This window comes from Mastomys coucha, unplaced genomic scaffold (genome assembly GCF_008632895.1).
Source record: "Mastomys coucha isolate ucsf_1 unplaced genomic scaffold, UCSF_Mcou_1 pScaffold1, whole genome shotgun sequence".
NCBI lineage: Eukaryota > Metazoa > Chordata > Mammalia > Rodentia > Muridae > Mastomys > Mastomys coucha.
The window spans coordinates 48,893,163-48,913,228 of NW_022196891.1; the positions used below are offsets into that span (position 1 = coordinate 48,893,163).

Consider the following 20,066-nt stretch of genomic DNA (forward strand, 5'->3'; position numbering starts at 1 on the left):
ATATTAGCCCTCTATCAGATATAGGATTGGTAAAGATCTTTTCCCAATTTGTTGGTTGCCATTTTGTCACAATATAGTAATTAACTAATTAAAATAAATCTAGTTAAACTCTTTGTATTGTTAAAGGTAGTACATGGTGGAATTAAAATAAAAATTTATCACCTGATTGATTTTAAAAATATATTTAAACAAAGATTATGAAGAAAACAAACTTACTACAACTGCTTTACCCCCTTATTTTATAGGAGTCACTAAAAAAAAGTGGAAGAAAAAACAGGGAACGTAGAAAGGAGAAAACACACTCAGGCCACTACAGAAAAATATCATTAAATGTTCTTTTCACCCTCCTCCAGCCCAGGCCTCACATCTCTCCCCTCTTGGGGAAAGGAAAGCCAAAGCAGCCCCTGATGGTCTCCCTGTCACCATCTCCCGGCCAAGCAGGAGGTGAGGTCCACAGCAAGTCCCTGCTGGCTCAGCAGCTATGGAGTCTTAAAGCAACATCTTGGCATCCTCACAGATGAGTATCCAGCCTTGGGAACACACGATTAGAGCCCACAACAGTCCTGGAGATGTTTTTGTAAACAGTAGCACCCGAGTGGCCCAGCAGAGCCTTCCTGTAAAACGGGAAGGATAAAGAGGCATTTTCCACATTGACAGCCTGGCAGGTCAGTATTCAGGAAAAGGTGGATTTCATCATGCTCCAGATACGTGTGAGGAGGAACTGTTAGAAATGAGGCTGCTTATAAAGACCAGAGCTGGCTTACTGAAGCCCTAGGAGCCACTGGCATCAGTAGAGATGCACAGCAAGGGTGGGATGCTGAGGTCTGACCTAGGACAATGTCCCAAATAAGAAGAGGGCACAGCCGACTGAGAGACGTTAAGGGAAGGAAGAGACAGACGGAGGGAGGCAGGCAGGCTAGTTCAGAGGGTTCTGGGGCCTGAGCAGAAATCGCCTAAGCATAGTTCCTGAGGTGTTAATGCAGACTGCAGACAAGGGAGATAGCACTAGACAAAAGATGTCCAGGGTGCAAAGGCTGATGAAAGTCTGCAGCAGAGACCAGAGAAGAATCAAACATGCAATAAGAATTGAGGATGCTGTGAGGTAGTCCACAATGTGCTTAGATCATATGTCCCTGAACTGATGACATGAAAGTCAAAAGCCTGGATTCTAAAAAACAAAACAAAACAAACAAACAAACAAACCCACACACATTTGCATATACAAAGCAGTACATCTCAGAGGAATTAATTAATTTTTTTTTAGTTCATCTATAAACTGATACTAATTCTAGAATAAAGCAAAACTTTAAGGGAACAGAAGTTAAGAAATGGGGAGTGGAATGGAGAGACGGCTCACTAGTTGGGAGCACTTGCTGCATTCTCATGGCTGCTCACAACTGTCTGAACTGGAGTTCCCAAAGCCCCTATGCATCTTCCTGTCCCCACAGGCAGCAGTCATACACATGCATGCAGGAAAGACATACTCAAAGTACAAATACATCTTTAAAAAACAACAGAAGAAAATACTGTATCAATAACAAAGAGAGTGGACTGTGGCTGCAGGACCACTCTCTATAGACAATGCATGGATGGGGTCTTGGAAAAAACAGAGGAAGCCAGTGCATTTCAAAGTCAGGTTTTGCTTTGTTGCTGTTTTTAATACTCACTTTTGGAGACTTTGAATAACTATTCAGAGTAGAGAAACAGTAAAACCCAGGCCCTAGGACCCATGTCTAACTTTAAATCATCAGCCGGGGCCCTGTGATTTCATTCTTAAACATTAGAATCTGTCTCTAGAAGGACAACTTTAAAAAAAAAAGTGTAACCACCCCATGATCAGACCCTGCACACCCTTTAAACATCAGCCATCAATTCCCTCCTATCAGCATCCAGTCCCTCCTCTATATCAGGCCCCCTGGGTCTTCTTCAAGCCACAGGTTCTCTGTGTGTGTGCTAATTTTGTTCTTGGTCATTTGACCTGTTAAGTTTTGCTGTTTTGTTGATTACAACCACAGAGTAATCCTCTAAGACACCCGCTCAATTCCTTCAGGTTGGATATGCTGCCACTTGGCTGCAGACTTCTGATCAGAGACATTTAGGTTTATTATTTTGGCAAACATAATTTTAAAGACTGCTAAGTTCTATCAAGATATATGAAAGGAGATTTTTTTTTCAGTTATCCATCTGGAGTGGATGGGAGAGTCAGCTTAGTCAATCGGTGAAGTAGTGAGTGACTGCTATGCAAGAATGAGGATGTCAAGATGTTAGTAAAGGAAGGGGGAGGAGAGGGAGAAGAGGAGGGGAGGGGAAGAGTGGGGGAATAGAAGGGGGAGGGGAATAGAAGGGGGAGGGAAGGAGGAAGGGGAGAAAAGGAAGAGAGGAGAGGAGAGGAGAGGAGAGGAGAGGAGAGGAGAGGAGAGGAGAGGAATGGAGAGGAGAGGAGAGGAGAGGAATGTAGAGGAGAGGGAAAAGAACTGGGTGTGGCAGCACAAACTTGTAATCCCAGCTAATCTGGGGAGGAAAAACCTAGGGCTCACTGGCCAGTCCACCTAGCTGAACTGGCAATCCCCAAGAAAACAGCAAATCCCATCTCACACAAAAAATAAAGTTGATGAGGTCTAAGGAATGACACAGGAGACTGTCCTCTGACCTACACACACACACACACACACACACACACACACACAGAGAGAGAGAGAGAGAGAGAGAGAGAGAGAGAGAGAGACAGAGAGAGAGAGGGAGCGAGAGGGAGAGAGTGAGAGCATTGACATATCTTATTTATTTCTCATAGGAAAATAAGCCATTAAAAAAGGACAATCTGGGGGCTGGTGAGATGGCTCAGCGGGCAAGAGCACTGACTGATCTTCCGAAGGTCGTGAGTTCAAATCCTAGAAACCACATGGTGGCTTACAACCACCTGTAATGAAATCTGACACCCTCTTCTGGTGGTCCAAAGACCGCTACAGTGTACTCATTTATAATAATTGTAGAGTCCGGCCAGTGGATCTACTCGGGTTCATGGGCCACTTCAAACTGGAGGTTGGACTAGACCTGTGGAAATAAATGGGCCTTTTAAAAAAAAAAAAGGAAAAAAGATAAAAAAGACAAACTGAAAGCTCCTGGGTTGGTGGCACTGAACCACTACAAACCCTGCCTCAACAAGTTAAAAAGCAAGAATTGACACTTTGTCCTCCAACTCCAACACTACACACACATACACACACACACACAGCAACAACAATATACTGTGCCACGGTCACACACACACACACACAGCTTTTATTTTTGTTACTTCAATGGGACGTCCTGAATTTTTAGAAGTGTGCCCATTAAACTGTGGAAATGAGAAACTGCTGTGGTCTCTTCCAGGGAGACTCACAGAAGAGAACCCTCTACCATGTCACCCTTTATCTTGCAATAAAAATATTTAGCCAATGACATAGTATTGGTGTTAACTATTAACATAAGATAACACAGTGACTCAAGGCTGCATGACACTGACTCTCACCATCCTTCCCACATGACACTCTGCTCCACAGGAACAGACTCGATGCAGTGACTGTCCCTCTTCTGGAAAGCAAGCCCGTCACCTTTAACCTTTCTCTTGTGTATACCCATAAAAAATAAACTTCTCTTCAACATTTACATCCAATTTACATCCAATACAACTCATTTGAACCAATGCTGAGAACCCAGCAGGTCCTGCAGGTTTCTGCAGCTTGGAGACTCTTCCTTTTTACCCTCCCTTGTCTGCCTCCACTCGGCTACCACCCCCTCCTTGTGAGTATTCAGTGTTCCCTGAGTGACAGCTTAAAGCATTTCACTCATTCTTCTCACGACAACCATGTGACCTGCACACATTTTGTGCAGAGAGATTGCACACTCATCTTCAGAACTAGGTGACAATTTAATAAGACTTCATCCAGAGTCTCCCAGTTAGTGAGCGAGTGTCCTGGAGTCCACTCAACTTGAGAATAACAGACTGGAGCAAAGGGGAGCTTAGCTCTGGGGATGACACCCAGAGAAAGGGTCAGAGATCTTCCTTTGCTAAGACCCTGATCACGAAGCCTAACATCATGGGAAGGAAGAACTAAGAGTTAGAGCTAACACCTTCAAATGAAAAGCATGTTAGGAGTCTGCACTCCCCAGGAAAAAGAATTCTTTCATCGAAAGAACTTTAATACCTGCTTATTCTAGAAAGGCGTGCTGCGATTCCAGTCACTATGGAAAATGCTGTCCCTTTGCAGACCCCATCGAGGGCAGGGCAGCCTGCACATCAGGCTCCAGATCCCCTAGAATTGGCATCTTTCAGACTCTGCTGAGCTGTCTTGGCCCAGTGATTTGTTTCAGAGTCACCGCATCAGCATCTCAGAGTGCCATCTCTTCAGATGTTCTGCAAAGGCCAGCAAGACAAATGGCACTGATGGAATGACAATGTTCTAGAGATTTCACTACTGTCCCTTAGAGAGGATCAGGACTGCTTTGGGAGAAAGGGATGTAACACCCAAAGAAATTAATCAACAGTCTAATGAGAGGGAAATAAGTTGAAATGACTTCTCCCAGTATACCCAAACAATGGTGTACGGATATAGTATCTCAGCACTTGGAAGGCTGAGGCAGGAGGATGCTGAGTTTGAGGCCAATCTGGGCTACTGAGTGAGACCATGAGATTAAAAAAAAAAAAGAAGCAAAAGTAGGAGTGGACACAATACTACTTTCTCAAGTACAGTATTTACAAAGGAAATTTACATTATAGGCTTTGGCACCAACCACAAGCTTGTGAAAGTAGATTGTCACAGGGTGTGGAACCTTCTGGTAGAGGGGGAATGCTGTCACAGTATTTATAGACTTTTTTGTGCCCAGTGGAAGATAAAATCCAGTACCCGGGGTGAACACACTTCAGGTCATCCCCAAGCCCTAGACCGTGAGCCAGCTAAGGAAGAAAACCCCATCTTACATAGAACTAGTCTCACCCAGAGCTGTGTGTGCAGGGCACACAGCCCACAGAAATGAAACAGACTGCATTGGAATGTTAGTGTTAAATAAATGATACATCGAGTTCGCACCTAAGCATTAGGGAGAGCCTGGGGCAAAGGAGCCCAGGAAAAAGCAGAGGCTTTCTCCTTGGTCACCTTTGTCACCTTGGTGTCACCTTTGGTTCATACTCAAAGCCTAGACTACTGCTATTACCAACTTCAAATGACAATGCCTCATGCAAAATCAGCGAATTCTTTTAAAATTAATACATCATATGGTGTGTAATTATTTAAAATACTGACGGTCAAACACCAAATTCTGAACCACTCATAGCAATCACGGCTGGAATCATCCAACTCACATGGTGACACTATAAAACAGTGTCATAACCCTTTCATGTATAGCTTCCTTTTTTCAAACACAGAAATTTTTTTATCACAGAATACATCCAAGATAAAGGTAAAGATCACTTTCATGTGACACAAAAGTGGTGATGGTGTGGAGGACCAGGAAGAAGGGAGGGGGAGAGCAGTGCAGTACAGAGGATACAAACAAGGTGTAATGACATATGCATATTTAAATGTCATAATGAAACAGATGACTTTGTATCCTATCTTAAAATTAAATTAACACAGAAGAAAAAATGATGTTCCAAAGAATATCAACTCTAGAAGAATAAAGATTTTAATCTTGACAATCAAATGAGTTCAGATACTCAGAGTATCTAAGGATCTAATCCAAGCCTTGACCCAGAAAGTAGACGTCAATCACTGGAAACACAGGATTGGAGCCAAACTGGTAAGTGCCATAGGGAAACCAATGGCCAGTGTTTTAAGTAAAGTTCCCCATAATCCTCCGTGCCTAGAACAGCCCTGTCCTAGAAGTCTATCAGCCAAAAGGGGTCAGCAGCACTGATGAGGACTGGTTAATGCTCTATATTTTCAGATGTTACACTGTTCATAAAGGTTATTCTAGTCTTCTTTATATATCTTCATGATACAAATAAACTCAGAGACACAAAGGGATTTAGCGGAGCTTCTACTGCTAACAGACTCAGAACCTGCACTCTGTGGCCTCACCTTACAGCCTATTATTGCATAACATATAACGACAGTTAGAAGCAGCTGCCATTTTAATGAATGTTTCTTATGTGCCCAGTTCTAAGCAATTCACAAACATTTTTTCTTTTTATTGGACCACTGTAACCCAAGGGTCTACTGTGTCCACTTTACAGATGACTATCGTAAAGAGAGTAACTTGGAAGTTCATCCAAGAGTAATGGGAAAGTTAGGACAACCCAAGAGTCCAAGGTACATTTCATTATCAGCATCTTCTCTTTACTGATCACACTCTATCTGAACAGAATCCAAAGGCTGCATCATAACAGTCATTGTTATCGTCCATATGGCCAGTGAATGAGCACCAAGCCCTGTTAGCATCCATACCCCATTGTACATGACACACTACGAAAACAAACTAATGTTTTACTTTAATTATGGCCCAACTCTTTGACAAGCTTCTACAATAAAGACAAATTTTAGATTATCTTGCAGTTTGTAGCAATTTTAAATATACTACTAAGTTTCCTAGAAGCTCAGAAGTATTCATTCATTCCACAACAGTTAAACTGGTTACTTTACCCAGTCACCAATAAAACAGGAAACACACAGCCTACTACCCATGACTTCAGTATGGGATTTAAGGAAGGACTTGTATGTGCTTAGCTTTGATGCACACAATTACTTGAAACTGCTGTAATCAAGCAGCTTCGCTCCTGCCTTCTCATTTGAAACTGGACCTAAAAATAGTAAGGTCCTTTTAGGTTCAGCATGAATAAAAGAAGAAACAGCTCAGTAATGTTTCCTATAATTGTTGAACGCATAACTTAGGATTTTGTTTAAGTGGCACACACATTTCACAACCCCCACTACACACACACACGCACACAACTACATAGTTTTTACTTTGTAGTTGTGCAAGTATTGACAATACTTCTCTAAATCTACTAACTGCCTTGTTATAATGAAGTATAACAAATTCTTAAACACACAAACAAAAAAGTAAATGAACATATTTTCCGATGCTGGTGACCCTGAAGGTAGCTTCCCAAAGCCACCAGCATCTACTGTGGAGGGACAGAAACCATTTTCAGCATCTACTGTGGAGGGACAGAAACCATTTTCAGTTATTCTCCTGAAGGAAGCTTTCCAAAGCCATCAGCATCTACTGTGGAGGGACAGAAACCATTTTCGGTTATTCTCCCCCATACCCCAATCATTCTAAAATCCATCTTAGCGCACTCTCATGAGACTTGGCACCACAGAAGAGGAGGAACAGGACCAGAAAACCTGTCTAATGTGAGTCCTCAGGTCATGGTACCTGGGAGAAATCAACTAACTACCAAATAAACCTACTCTTAATTCCTCACCCACCAGGAATCAACCACAAGAAAGTAAAGCCCTTAAGGAATCATTAGATTCTATTTTTATGCCACTTTTCTTTGCATCATAACCTTAACTACCTTCATAACTCTTAATACATAAGATGATGTCCTGTTAACAAATGCTGAATAACCTGCCATTCCTGAACTATTGAATTGGTCTCAAAGATTTTACAAATCTTATTAGCCAGTTTCTATTTTAGCTAAATCACAGAATTTAATCCTGGCTTCTTATGGGTGATACATAAAGCAGAGAGTAGGTTTAAAAGAAGGAAGGAAGGGAAGTTAGGAAGGGAGGCGGGCAGGCAGGCAGGTAAGGGGTGAAGGAGGTGTGATGAGTAAAACAATGCTTCAGAATCATGGCAGCCGTGGAGTAAGGTCTGGTTCCATCACACACAACTCTATCCTCCACATCTGTTCAGGTGTATAGACCAGGGCCTCCTCAGATGAGGTAAACCTGCTTGCTCTGGTTATTTTTCTCACTGCTATAACTCTATCTAGTGGGAACTCTACCCTTATGGGAAGGAGGAATTTGTCATGATTGAGACAGCATGGCGGTAGGAGCAGGCCAGCCCACCACAACAGCATCAGAAAGTAGAGAACAGGCCCAGAAGTGAGGCTCCGCTACAGGGTTTATGGCCTGCCTCTGACAGGACCACCACCACGCTGCTCCAGATCAAAAAGCCAACCTGTGTGAGAGCCAGGATTCAAACTAGGGGGGTGCGAGCAAACAAGCCAAGGTCAGAAAAACAAAGTTCTTAATGATGTGTCACGATTGCAACCCAATGACAAAGCTTGTCCTGAAGGTGACCACATTCTTGGGGGCTCTCAGAACTTTGCAAGGGACTAAGTTACTATAGTTTGGGTCTGAAATGACTTCCCAAACACCCACATTTGAAAGGACTGATCCCATCTTGGCTGTCTAGGGAGGAGACGGATACTTTAGGAGCAGAAGGGCTTAAGGGATTTGGGGGTATCTTCAAAGGGATTGTGGGATCATAGCTCCTTCTCTTTCTGTCTCTCACATGAGTCATGAGGTGAATGAGCCTGGTTTACCAGTATGCTTGTCATTTAGAACTGCTTACTTCAAGTCTCAAAGCAACGGGGAGCATCAACAATGGACTGAAATCTCCCAGACTCGGAGCCAAAATAAGTCTCTTCATAAGTGAATTGTATGTATTTTTTTTAATAGCACAACAGTATTCAAGAAGAGACAAAATACAGTCCCTATCCTAAAGGGGTACACAATCTAATAAAGGGATTTGTCTCATTGGCAGAGCTTCCAACAAGACGGTCACCAAAAGGTATACTGCCACTTCACTGTCTGAAATTCGTATCTAAGTCCCAGAGGCCAATCCACATCTGACCCGAAGCAATTCTGTCCACTTAGTATGTCTTGTTGTGAGAACTGCTTTCTCTGTGTGCTGTGAGGTGAAAGCTGGAAAGATGGATCCCACACAACAGAAGGACCCATCTTCCCTTCTAGTACCACATCATCTGAAAAGAGGAAGGTAAGGGCTTCTTGACTGGGTGAGCACAGAAGGCCCGAGACCACTTCTAGCTCCTGAATTCCTAACACAACTGTAAAACAAGGCTGTCTTCTCATTGTAGACCCCTGAAGGCCAAGCAGTACAGAGAGTGGAAATGAGCAAAGTCCTATGTCACACCAACTGGGAAGGACAAGTCAGCTCTTAAAAGCTACTAAGAATTTGAACTCTAACCTATTCTTTTTATTTGAGTTTAATTTTATAAATATAGTTGTTTATTTATGGTGTGTGTGTGTATGTGTGTGTGTGTGTGTGTGTGTGTGTGTGTATACAAGGGTGCATGTATAATCCTTCAGTCAGAGGCCAACTTGAGGGAGGTAGTTCTCTCCTTCTACCATGTGAGTTCCAGGGATCAACAACTCAGGTAGTTAATCTTTGTGGCACGCTAACCAACTTGCCTTTTTTTGATCACCGAGGAAAGTTCATAAAATGATGTTTGCTCTGTAGATTTACATGTAACTTCACACTGGCCCCCACCAACCAAGCACACAGGTCGCCTCTCGCCTCCATGTCTCCTGGCCACTTCACCCACTGCTGCTCACTGACTTGACACTCAGGGTACGGCATCAGAAGAAAAGGTCTCTCGTAAGACAAGAACCAAACCCAGAGTTCAGAAGAGAGGTCAGGCAGGCCCAAGGGAAGGTGTAGGAGAAACCTCCTGTTAGACAAAGATTTCTTTATTTATTGCTCTTGTGTAAATTACTGGAACAAGAGCCTTGGTTTCGTACTTCAGGTCAGTTTCTTGGGTTCCTCTTTAGGTAAGCTCGATTGAAACACCAAATCCCTTTTTATGCTTACAGGACAATGTTTGCATCCTAGAATCAACAACTGGTGACATGCACGAGTGTGGTTGTGTGTCATGGGGGAGGGAGGTTATTGAAATCCCTCCCACGGTGAGATTCAAACATCTTGGTCTTATGAACAAAAAACGTTCAAGTGGATCCCACTGTCCTACCCCCAAACACTCTCCTCTTTGCCTCAATAGGCAAAAGAGGCTCAGGTAGTCGGCTTCTCACAGCTACTAGCTTTCCCCTACCCATCAGGTCTCAGCACACAACATCTGACTTAAAAGGACCTTCCACTTCAACAGGCCAGATGATCTTACCACCCAGTTGTTGACTTAACACGTACCAGTATCTGAAATGTTTGTTTGAAAATGGCCCTTTTCTTGGTTATGGCTGCCACTCATTCTTGGGACTGGTCTCCAATGAAACCAAGGACCTGCTGTGCTATTCTCAACAGTATTCCTAACCCAGAGGTCAGTGTCTGCCACTGGGAAGTGTTCAACAGATGTTTACAGAGCGAATGACTCAAGGCCACGAGTGGCCTGTCGGGAGCCATTTTGTCTGCTCCTGTGAAAGTCTGCCCATTAGGCAGAGTCAATGTGACATCTCTCACAATGGTGTAAGGTATATAAAGTCTAAGAAAATTAAAACTCAAGGCTGTCACAACTGGACATCCCTCCTGATTTCTAACCTTTGTCTCTGAATCATCTTTTCCTTCTTTCCTATAATCATCCTCACTCCCCCTCAGGGATCTGTTTGTATGTTCGCCTGTTTGTATGGCAGGACCAATGCAGTGGCCATCATGCATACAGACTACCCTCTACCCCTGCCACCAGAAGAAGAGCCATCAGGACCAGTGACCCCAGTAGAGAGATCCTGAAGAAATAGGAAAGCAAAGCTATGTGTGATTCTTCAACCTTCAGACTCAATGGGATAAAAGCATAACTCTGTGGTCTGCCTTAGAGAGCATTGATCCTGAATGTCACTGCAGAAGTTCTGTGGCTGAATGAAGGTTTAAAAAAATAAATAAAGATTCCTAGACCCTCTCAACCACCACAGCAAAAGCATCAAATCTGCATTCAAGACTCAGCCAAATTGGGGAGCTCCTAAGTACGGCATCAGGAGAAAGGTCTACCTCAAGGATTTGGTAGACCTCTTCCGTCTTCCACGTAGGATTTCAGTGCATACCTGATCACCACAAGCCTACAAACAGTGCAAAGACATGAGGCTGTAACTTTCCTTCTTCCTCACACAGCCACTGGATCTTAAAGGAAGAAATGATGAATGGGCATAGCTATAAATACTCCACAGTTAATAAGAATCAAAGATGAACTGCAGAGCAGTTTGGGAGGCAGATGCTGGCATGGATGTAGTTCAGTTAACAGGTCCTAACCCCTATAAATCCCAGAACTGTTTTATCAGATAAGGAAAAAAAACCCTAAGAAGCATTCATAAATTACCTCATAAACTCAAATGTCATCAAATAATAATGTTTTTTTTTTAAAAAAAATCTGCTTTTCAAAATCACAAGTAACTGATTAATAATTAAGATATACACTATATTTGTGGTCATTTTAATGAAAGGGTTGTCACTTCATTAGCAGTGAGAGAAAAAGAAACATCAAACTCCTACAAATAATAATTCCTACCATGCTTGAATTACCACTAGAACTCCTCTTATCCGCATAAGGACTTATAGCGGAGGGATCCACTAGAACTGACTGGAGGATTCATTATATGATAAACACTGCTGTCACTCATGCCAATACATTCACGAGGTCACAGATTATAAATTGATGCTGCCTGGGGTTGTCAAATTTGGCACATTCAACCTCCCCCACTCATACACACAAATTACCTTCAATTAATTTGAATAATGATTGCATTCACAGTAGATAATGTTTAGTATAAGTTTATCCTAAAGCAGATCACACTGTATCAACCTACACTAAAAATTATTTTCTAACTAGTATTAAGTAAAGGCTACATTTATACTGTACGTTGCCTGGCAAGTTAATACTGTCTGATGGTAATGCTAAGCTGCTAGAATATTCTAATGTTTCAGCTGAACATTAGGACAGCAGATCCCTGTCGGTGTCTTGAATTGCCCTCAGATCAAAATCCAGCAATTCTTTGATAACAGATGGCAATAATGTGACTACGCAGGCACCTCAACCAACACCCACAGTGTCCATGGAGACATATTCAGAACTGTCTGCCTACTTTCCTAAATTAATTTAGAACCATACAATGACGGAATTGTAGATTTGGAAACCCTCATAAGATTCTTTTTTTAAGGAGAAAAAAATATGTCATTGCAAATGCAAAGAACTTTCCTGCAACCGACTGAAGTCAGCATGGATGTGAAGGACACATTTAACTTCGCAGGAGCTAGATGCTAGACGCTGGGGCTCCACTGTTTCTTCATTCTCCCACCTTTAGCAACTTAGAGGCCATTTTTATGAGTGCAGTATAAGTAGGGAAAAAATGGACTGTGAGCGTCTCCAGACTCAGTGGGCATCAAATTCATCTGTGTGAGCCGAGCACTGGGAGCTCAGAGTGTTCAGGACACGGTGCACACTTGAGAGTGACCATGCTGTCTGGAGTCACTGAGACTAAATATGGAGGAGACCAGATGAGGAAACATCTAGAGTGGGTCCACCCCTGGTAACAGTGGTCACAGCCCTGCCTGGTGCTTCTCCCCGAGTCCTCTGCGTGGGACATTCTAATGAGACAGAACTCTCATCACTCCCTGCACCTGGGTCCCGCAAAACAGATCTCACACTGCCTCCTGCTCAGTCCAGCTACTTCCTTTCTATCTCTCTATTTTATCCCCCAGGGGCACAGGCCAGTAAACCATAAGCCTTTCAGGAACTAACAGAAACGTTAGGAAGGAAGCCTTAGGAAGGAACAATTCTCTCCAGACACAAAGGTATTTGAAGACGCTGCAGCCAGAAAGCAGGAGGACAGGAGCCAAGGGCCACTGGCCCTGGCTACATAGGACTCAAGACCAGCGTAGGCTCCATGAGACCCTGTCTTGAAGCAACAAAAATAAATATAAATAAATTCTTACATGGATGCCTGGAAAATACTAATGCAACTCAAGGGCTCATGTGGTTAAACGGGTGTGTATGCTTTATTAACTCTGACACATAATATGACCTCAGTATAGGTCTGCTGGGGGATTTCTCCATGGTTGAAATTTGAAGAAACAAACATCTGAAGTGACTACATTGAAGGGCTGCTCACCACCACTAAATTATTGACCTCTGGGCTACTGACACCTCACAGCATCTACAGAAGTGGGATCTGTGATCATCCTCATTTTATAGATAAGGAAAGTGAGGGGGAACTCAGGAAGGTGAAGGATCCTACCCACAAGCCAGACAGCTGGGGCAAATTTTAAATTTGGGCACCAGAATGTAGTTTTAGTTAAGTCAGTGAGCTTTAGAGTGAGGGGGAACAAAGCCATTTCCAAGTCTGTACTCAGAACAGCCACTCCTAAAATAAGCTAAAGCTAGGAGAAAGGGGCAGGAGGGGAAAGGAGAAGAAAGGCAGCATTCCAACCCTTCCCATCAAGGAGGGACAGGAAAGATGGGAAAGGGACGCCATGTAAGCCGTGAACTCCAGCAGAAAACGGTTGCTTGGCCTGTATTCTGGAGCTGGAAAGTTGTGACAGCAGGAAGTAGGGCTGCCTGAGGCAACAAGCTGCACAGAGATAGCTCACGTCAACTATATTATCAACAGATGGGAGACAAGGTTTGCCTACCACCACCCAGCTGAAGAGACCGCCAGGCCCCCAGGTTTGTCACTGGTTTCCACCCTAAAATATCTCCCTCACTGGGCTTGCTAGTGAAAAGAACAAAGGAAAATAACAAGAAATATCCAAGCAAGGTAGGAGGCAGTAGAGGACAGATAAGGAGATCCTGCCCTCGGAGGCCTCGGAGCCTCTGTGGGGATCTTTGGGGAAACACAAGAGTTCAAAAAGCAGCTGCAAACACGAGTTAATAGGTCAGCTTTCTCTCTCTCTCTCTCTCTCTCTCTCTCTCTCTCTCTCTCTCTCTCTCTCTCTCTCTCTTTCTCTCTTTCTCCCTCTCCCTCCCTCCCTACCTCCCTCCCTCTCTCTCTCTCTCTCTCTTTTCAAATGGGAATAGATTCAGAAAACTAAAGTAGTAGCCAGGTTTCTGTCAAAGCCAAAATGGAACTTTAGCAGAGATTTTTATAATCACAAGTCACTAACAGGGATTCACCAAGAATATCATGTCACGTTAACTTATATACCCTGTTTCTAACAGAGCTGTTAGTGAGCAGGAAAAGTCTAGTCCACTTGGGGTGTCAAGAGTCTTGGCACCCAAAGCAGTAAATAGCAAGTTAAGAACTGAACTCTGCTCAGACAGAACCTTCCTGTCACACCTGTGCCAGCCCTCTGAATACCTCAGCCCACATCTCTACTCCCAGAGGGCCGTTTATTCACTGGACTGAAGGTTATACCCCTAGGGGTTGCTTTATCTGTGTCAAGAACCCCAGTCAACAGGTAGGTACTCAGACGGGGGAACTGAGACATGCCCACTCTGTGAGGAGCACACAGTAGGTCTTGTTAGGAAACAGACAAGGTCCTGGCCTCTCCTCGGAGAACTTGGAGCTGGGGGATAGTGTTGTTCTTTGAATGAGAAGTGTCCCCCATCCAACTCATGTGTCTAAACATGTGGTCCCCAGTTGGTGCTGAAGTGTAAGGAAGTTGTGGAACCTTTACAACAGGAAGCAGTGCATCACTAGGGATAGGCTTTAAGAATCCTTAGCTTGCTCCATTTCAAGTTCGCTTACACGGCTTCCTATGTTGTCTGAAACATGACCAGTCAGTTTCATGTTGATCTGCATATCTAGACCTTTAGAATTGTAATCCAAAGTAAACTGTTTTCTTCCAATGATCCTTGTGTTTAACACAGCAACAGGAAAGTATAGACAGGGATTACATGAATTAAGAAGCATACAGATGGCAACGGTGTTAAGAAAGGATAGTGCTGGGTGCTGAGAGAGAAGCCACTGGGAAGGCTTCCCTAGCCAGATAGCACTAAAGCCAAGAATCAAGACAGGGTTAGACAGCTAAAGCTAGCAGAAGACAGCCCCGGAAGAAAGTGTGTCAGGCTCAGCGGCAAAAAAGAAGGCCTAAGAAGCAAGAACAAAGCATACCATACCTCCAAGACAGGCTAAGGAGAAGGCCAAGCCTGAGAGGCGGGTGCTGGGGTGCTGGGGTGCTGCTGCTCCAAGAGCAATGGGGCCTGGAACTGAAGGGATGGCAAAGGGGAGTAGTATGATCATTCAGGCTCGGAGAAGGGGCCATTTTGGTTGTGTGTGAGAACTGGGGGATTGGGAAATATGGGGATAGAAGCCTCCAGTTAGGAGAGCCGCTGTAGCAATCCTGGCAGTTACAGTCAGAATGGACAGACATGAATCACACCTAGGTCTGAGGGTTCACAATTACATAACAGCAACCACGTTCATTCATGCTCTGATAATAACGTGGAGGAAGCACTCCTCGGGGCTCTGCCCTTGGTCACTGTCCTTTCCAAGATCTTTATCTTGATGGGGAAGAAGCCAGAGGGAAACCAGCAAAGCTGCCTAGGACGTGAATCTAGGAGGGATGTTCAACACCAGATGCAACTGACGCATACTTTGACCTCTCTTTGACAGGATCAGGCAAAGGAGGGGTTTGTAAGACTGAACCCCTCTTTTAGCTAATGTTCTCAAAGAACTCTTGGGGCTGGGGACACATCTGGGCAATGCAAACATTTACTGGGCAGGGATAAGGGCTTCTACATAAGCATGTAAACACGTTTGCCAGAATGTGTGCTGACAAGAAAAGTTCATTCTAATCCAGAAAATAGGAGTTGTTTTTCAAAAGTGGCCTCTGGCCTTGCCCTTACAGGGGGGGTGGGGGGTGGGGGAGAGGAGGCTCGCTTCACAGCATGCAAAGCCTAAGGAAAGTGAGAACTCAGGACAGACAGACAGCAGGAACTCACAGGCAAAACAGGCCTCATTTTAGGAGGAAGATTTAGCATTAATATTCACATGTTGGTTTTCAAGTGGCACTGGCCTAGTTCACATCTTGATTGACTTCTAAGAATGTGGCTTGGCCCCCTCCCCCATCCACCCACAAAGGACAGAGCCATAAGACACAGCCAAGGAAACCAGTCCCTCGCAAGAAGGCAAAAGTGGAAGTCATAGGGACAAAGAGTTTTCTAACCCTTGGCCACAAAGCTAATGCATGGACATTCTAGAACACCTCTGCCCCATGCAAGGGACAAAGGCCCTAGCATCTGAGGTTTGCCGCACAACACAGGTTCACAAGTATTGCGCTTCATTTGATACATCTCCATTTGAATCTGTCAGAAATTCTGGAAGGAAGAACTGACACAGAAATCAGTGCTTTCCAGCACATACATCCATACACAAGCTTGGCAGCCGAGGGTTAGAAAGCACTTCATTCCTATGAGGTTCAGTTTGGCCTTCTTGACACTAGTCCACCAAACCCACCCACAGGGTCCATGGAGAGACTGGTTAAGAAAATACAGGCAAGAGGTTGTCGTGATGCTGGAGCATTCCACTGATGGCCTTTACGACTCCAACTCAGCCCTCCACCCAGATAAGAACACAACTGCATCAGGACACTGGGCTTCTGCTTCCAGACTTTTGAGAGATATTAAAAGTGTGTGGGACATCTGGGAGGGGTTACGAGACAGACAACTTAAGAGCTTTGCAAGTCCAGACATTGGAAAGCCTGAGTTCTTGACCTAGTTTAGTCATTTTTGGCAGCTATGGGATCTTAGGCAAGCCACAACGTATCTGTGACTCAAATGTTACCTTAGATTGACGAGGGCTGAGATACAGGTTCCCAGTGACTTCAAAGCCTCACTCAGCTCAAGAACTTCTCAAACTTTACAAATCTGCTTTATGAGGCTCTCATAAAGGAGCTGGTTGCCCTCACAGAGAAGAAAGTCCCCTGACACAAGTTTGTGAACGTGAAAGAAAGATGCACACACAGTTGAGGATACCCAATCAGGGGGAAATGAGACAGAGGCTCAAGGAGGGCAGATTCAGAATCACATTAAAAAGAAACCATTCCCAGCCACCAGGACTACTCGGTAACAGACAAAGCCATCATGAGATTCTCAAAGGAAAGACTATGATGTGCAGCTCTACACTCCCAGTACCTAGCCTCCTAAGGGGCTTCACGGTGGATTCATGGATGGTTAAGAGGGAAGTAGAGAGTCACCTGACGGGGTAGTGAACTTCCCACTGCTGGACTGTTCAGGCATCAGCTGGATGACCATCTGGATAGGCTGCTGCAGAGTGGATTTCTATCCCGTGTAGGAGGTTCTGCTAAAGGTCGATGTGATATTTATTTCCTCGCTTCTCTCCCTACTAACTCTTCCTACATATTTTTGTCAGATTAATCTCCCTAAAGGACAGCTCTGTTGATGTCACCCTCCCACTCAGGAACTTCTGGTGACTTCCTATTCAATTAAGTCCACAATCCTGGTGTTTGAGGACCCTACTACTGCTCTGTCTTATGGCTTTTATTCATCTGTCAAAACCCAACTTACCTATCTGCCCCACCAAAGAGCTGGCTATTCTACTTTTCCTGCAGTTTCCAAACTCTGTCTACTGTAACTTACTGTAACACAATTATCTGCTGATAGTTCTGTCTTGTGATATGTGAAGTTCCTCAATAAGAAAGCAATCTTTATCTCTGCACCTCTACCATGAGGCAAAGTCCCTATCTTTTAGCAATAATTCATTAAAAATAATTGAAACTGTTGACCCATTACAAGCCAAACATTCTGTTGAGCCGATGATAGGCATTATCTCCTTGGTTTTTATAACAAATATATTATCCCCATTACATAAACAAGGAAGTAGAAGATAAATAATGTGCGTAAGCCACGAAGGCAGTGGGTGACAGAGGCAGGCTGCAAACCCAGCAGCGCTTGCCTGGAAGTTCTAGATATGAACCACTCCACAAAGCCCGTTTTCTATAACAGGATCAAAGCAATTCATGCATTTAATCATTCAGCAACTATTAGGGGACCCGTGCTACATGTGGTTTCTGCCTTCAGGATGCTTACAACCTAGTGAGCATAAATCTGCACCAAATACTACCAGAGAATGATGTACGAGAAGAAAAATCTCTTGATCATATTAAAGGGATGCAAAATATGACCACCATGCCTTTCAGTCCTGAGCAACTACTGCATGCTGAGCATGGCTGAAAGCCATACCATGAGGCTTTGCGACTAAATACACAGCTGTGGGCAAGGCTATCTACAGAGAGGATGGCCATTTCTAAAGTCAGAGTGACAGTGTTAACTCCCAGTACGGCCACATTCTGGCTGTGTACCCTTAAGCAATTCCCTTTGTTTCTTTCTGCACATCCGTTCAGATGAAGAGAGACAAGTGTTTCCTGCCTCATAGGAATGGTGTGGAGATGAAGGACTAAGCCAGCAATGAAGACCAACAATGCTGCTACCATATGTTAATATACATCTCACTTATGACTAAGTAACTAGTAGTTGAGGATCTGATTCCAACATCCTTAGGAATCTCAAACATCTTTGTAACCAGATTTTCAACACTGGAACAGAATACACAAGACAAAGGAGAAGAAGAACCACCTACTTTTGTTCTTGGTCTCAGAGGCTGCAGTTTGCGGCCAGCTGGTTTCACTGCTTTTAGCCTGTGGCAAGGCAGATCGTCATGGTACAGCGGGTGTGGCAGAGAAGACCCACTCACCTCATAGTGGCCATTAAGTGAAGAGACTGAGAAGCCTAGAAAGAAGAGCTTCCAAGGACATGCCCCAGGGACCTCCTTCCCATAGCCTGGCCCCGCCTCTCAAAGTTCCTGTCAACCCCATATCATTCATCAAAGTATGTCTCACTCGGTAGACTCCATCATTATAAGTCAGAGCCCTCATAATTGTCTCTAAATGATTGGATCCACCAATTGGGGATCATAAGGAGACTTCTGGGAAGACTTTCGGTCTAAACCTAAGTCTTCTTCAGGGACCACATGGGGAGGTTTGAACTAAGTTTTGAAATGCAAATGAAAAGACAATAGGAAACTGGTAATGGTGGTGGTGGTGGTAACAGTGGCAAATGCCTGGCAGTAGGAGTCAGCAGCAGCCACACTCCCTTGTCCTTGTCCTTTGGCACATTCTCTTCTCTGCCTGACATGCATGTTCTAGCAACCATGACACGCCAAAATCTTACCCATCATGAAATGCCAACCCATGTGACTTCAAAGCCTTCTCACATGCTTGGCGGACACATCTCTTGCCGAGGCTAGTGTTTAAAGTGGTTAGTATTTTTATGTACTTTTGAACATATGCATATTGGCACACACAGTGTGTGAGCAGGTAGATCTCCATGGGGCCTGGAGTGCTTGTCATATGCCCATGAAGCAGCTTATTATATGAAACACCAGACAATGCTCACCAGCTGAAGCTCAAACATACCTGTTAAACTAATTACAGAGAGGCTGAAATTAGAAAGCACCCCCAAACTGCAGCCAGGACCACTGTAAATAATACCTTCTATTTGACATGTTGAATTTCTCACCAATGGGGAAGGAAGCTGTGATTTATTGAGAACTGAAACTCTTAATAAAGAACTGATGATCCAATGAAACTCCACCCTGCCCAGCACTCATTTACTAGCCACAGATCACACGATGATTTGATTTCCTCATTAAAGTCGAATAAACGGGAAAAAGTGAGAAGGGTTATGTTTTTTAAATGGTCAGAAATGTGTAAAAGGTTTCTTAATGTCAGCACACAACAATCATCATTGCAGTTTTGTTTTAAAGCCTGAAGGAATTTTATTTTTCTCTCCGTTAAGTTTTGGTTTGATCAAACACAGTGAAAGTCTTCAAGGAGAATGGTAATAGCAGGCTGAGAAGAAATGCATAGAAAGCATTTAACAACAGGGAAAGTATGACATTCATGGCTGACCCAATCAGGGAAAGTGTGACATTCATGGCTGACCCAACCAGGGAAAGTGTGACATTCATGGCTGACCCAATCACAGAGAGGGAGGAAGATTTGCAATGTTGAGGCAAAACAAAAGAACTGAAAAGATAATAAACTTATCCAACCCTTAGATAATCGCCTTTCTCCAGATCATTCGGCTGTTATCTGTATATTGACTAGTCTTTATTTACTACAGATCTCACTTTTAAATTATGGTTTTAAAATATTTTTTTAAGCCGGGCGGTGGTGGCGCACGCCTTTAATCCCAGCACTTGGGAGGCAGAGGCAGGTGG

The 20,066-nt window shown here is 43.9% G+C and overlaps 1 protein-coding gene across 4 annotated transcripts in view; it reads right to left on the bottom strand.

Annotated features, from left to right (window-relative positions):
- CUNH1orf21 (chromosome unknown C1orf21 homolog) overlaps nt 1–20,066 on the bottom strand; it is a 218,297-nt gene that overhangs the window by 162,912 nt on the left and 35,319 nt on the right. The window contains exon 1 of one of the 4 annotated variants that reach the window (XM_031384668.1): nt 18,426–18,502. The exons of 1 other annotated variant lie outside the window; for it this stretch is intronic. The gene's annotated coding sequence lies outside the window, so the exon portion shown is untranslated. Of the gene's footprint in view, nt 1–17,022; nt 17,117–18,425; nt 18,504–20,066 lie in introns of those variants that run through there. 2 more of the 4 variants (XM_031384646.1, XM_031384654.1) reach the window with 2 other exon arrangements.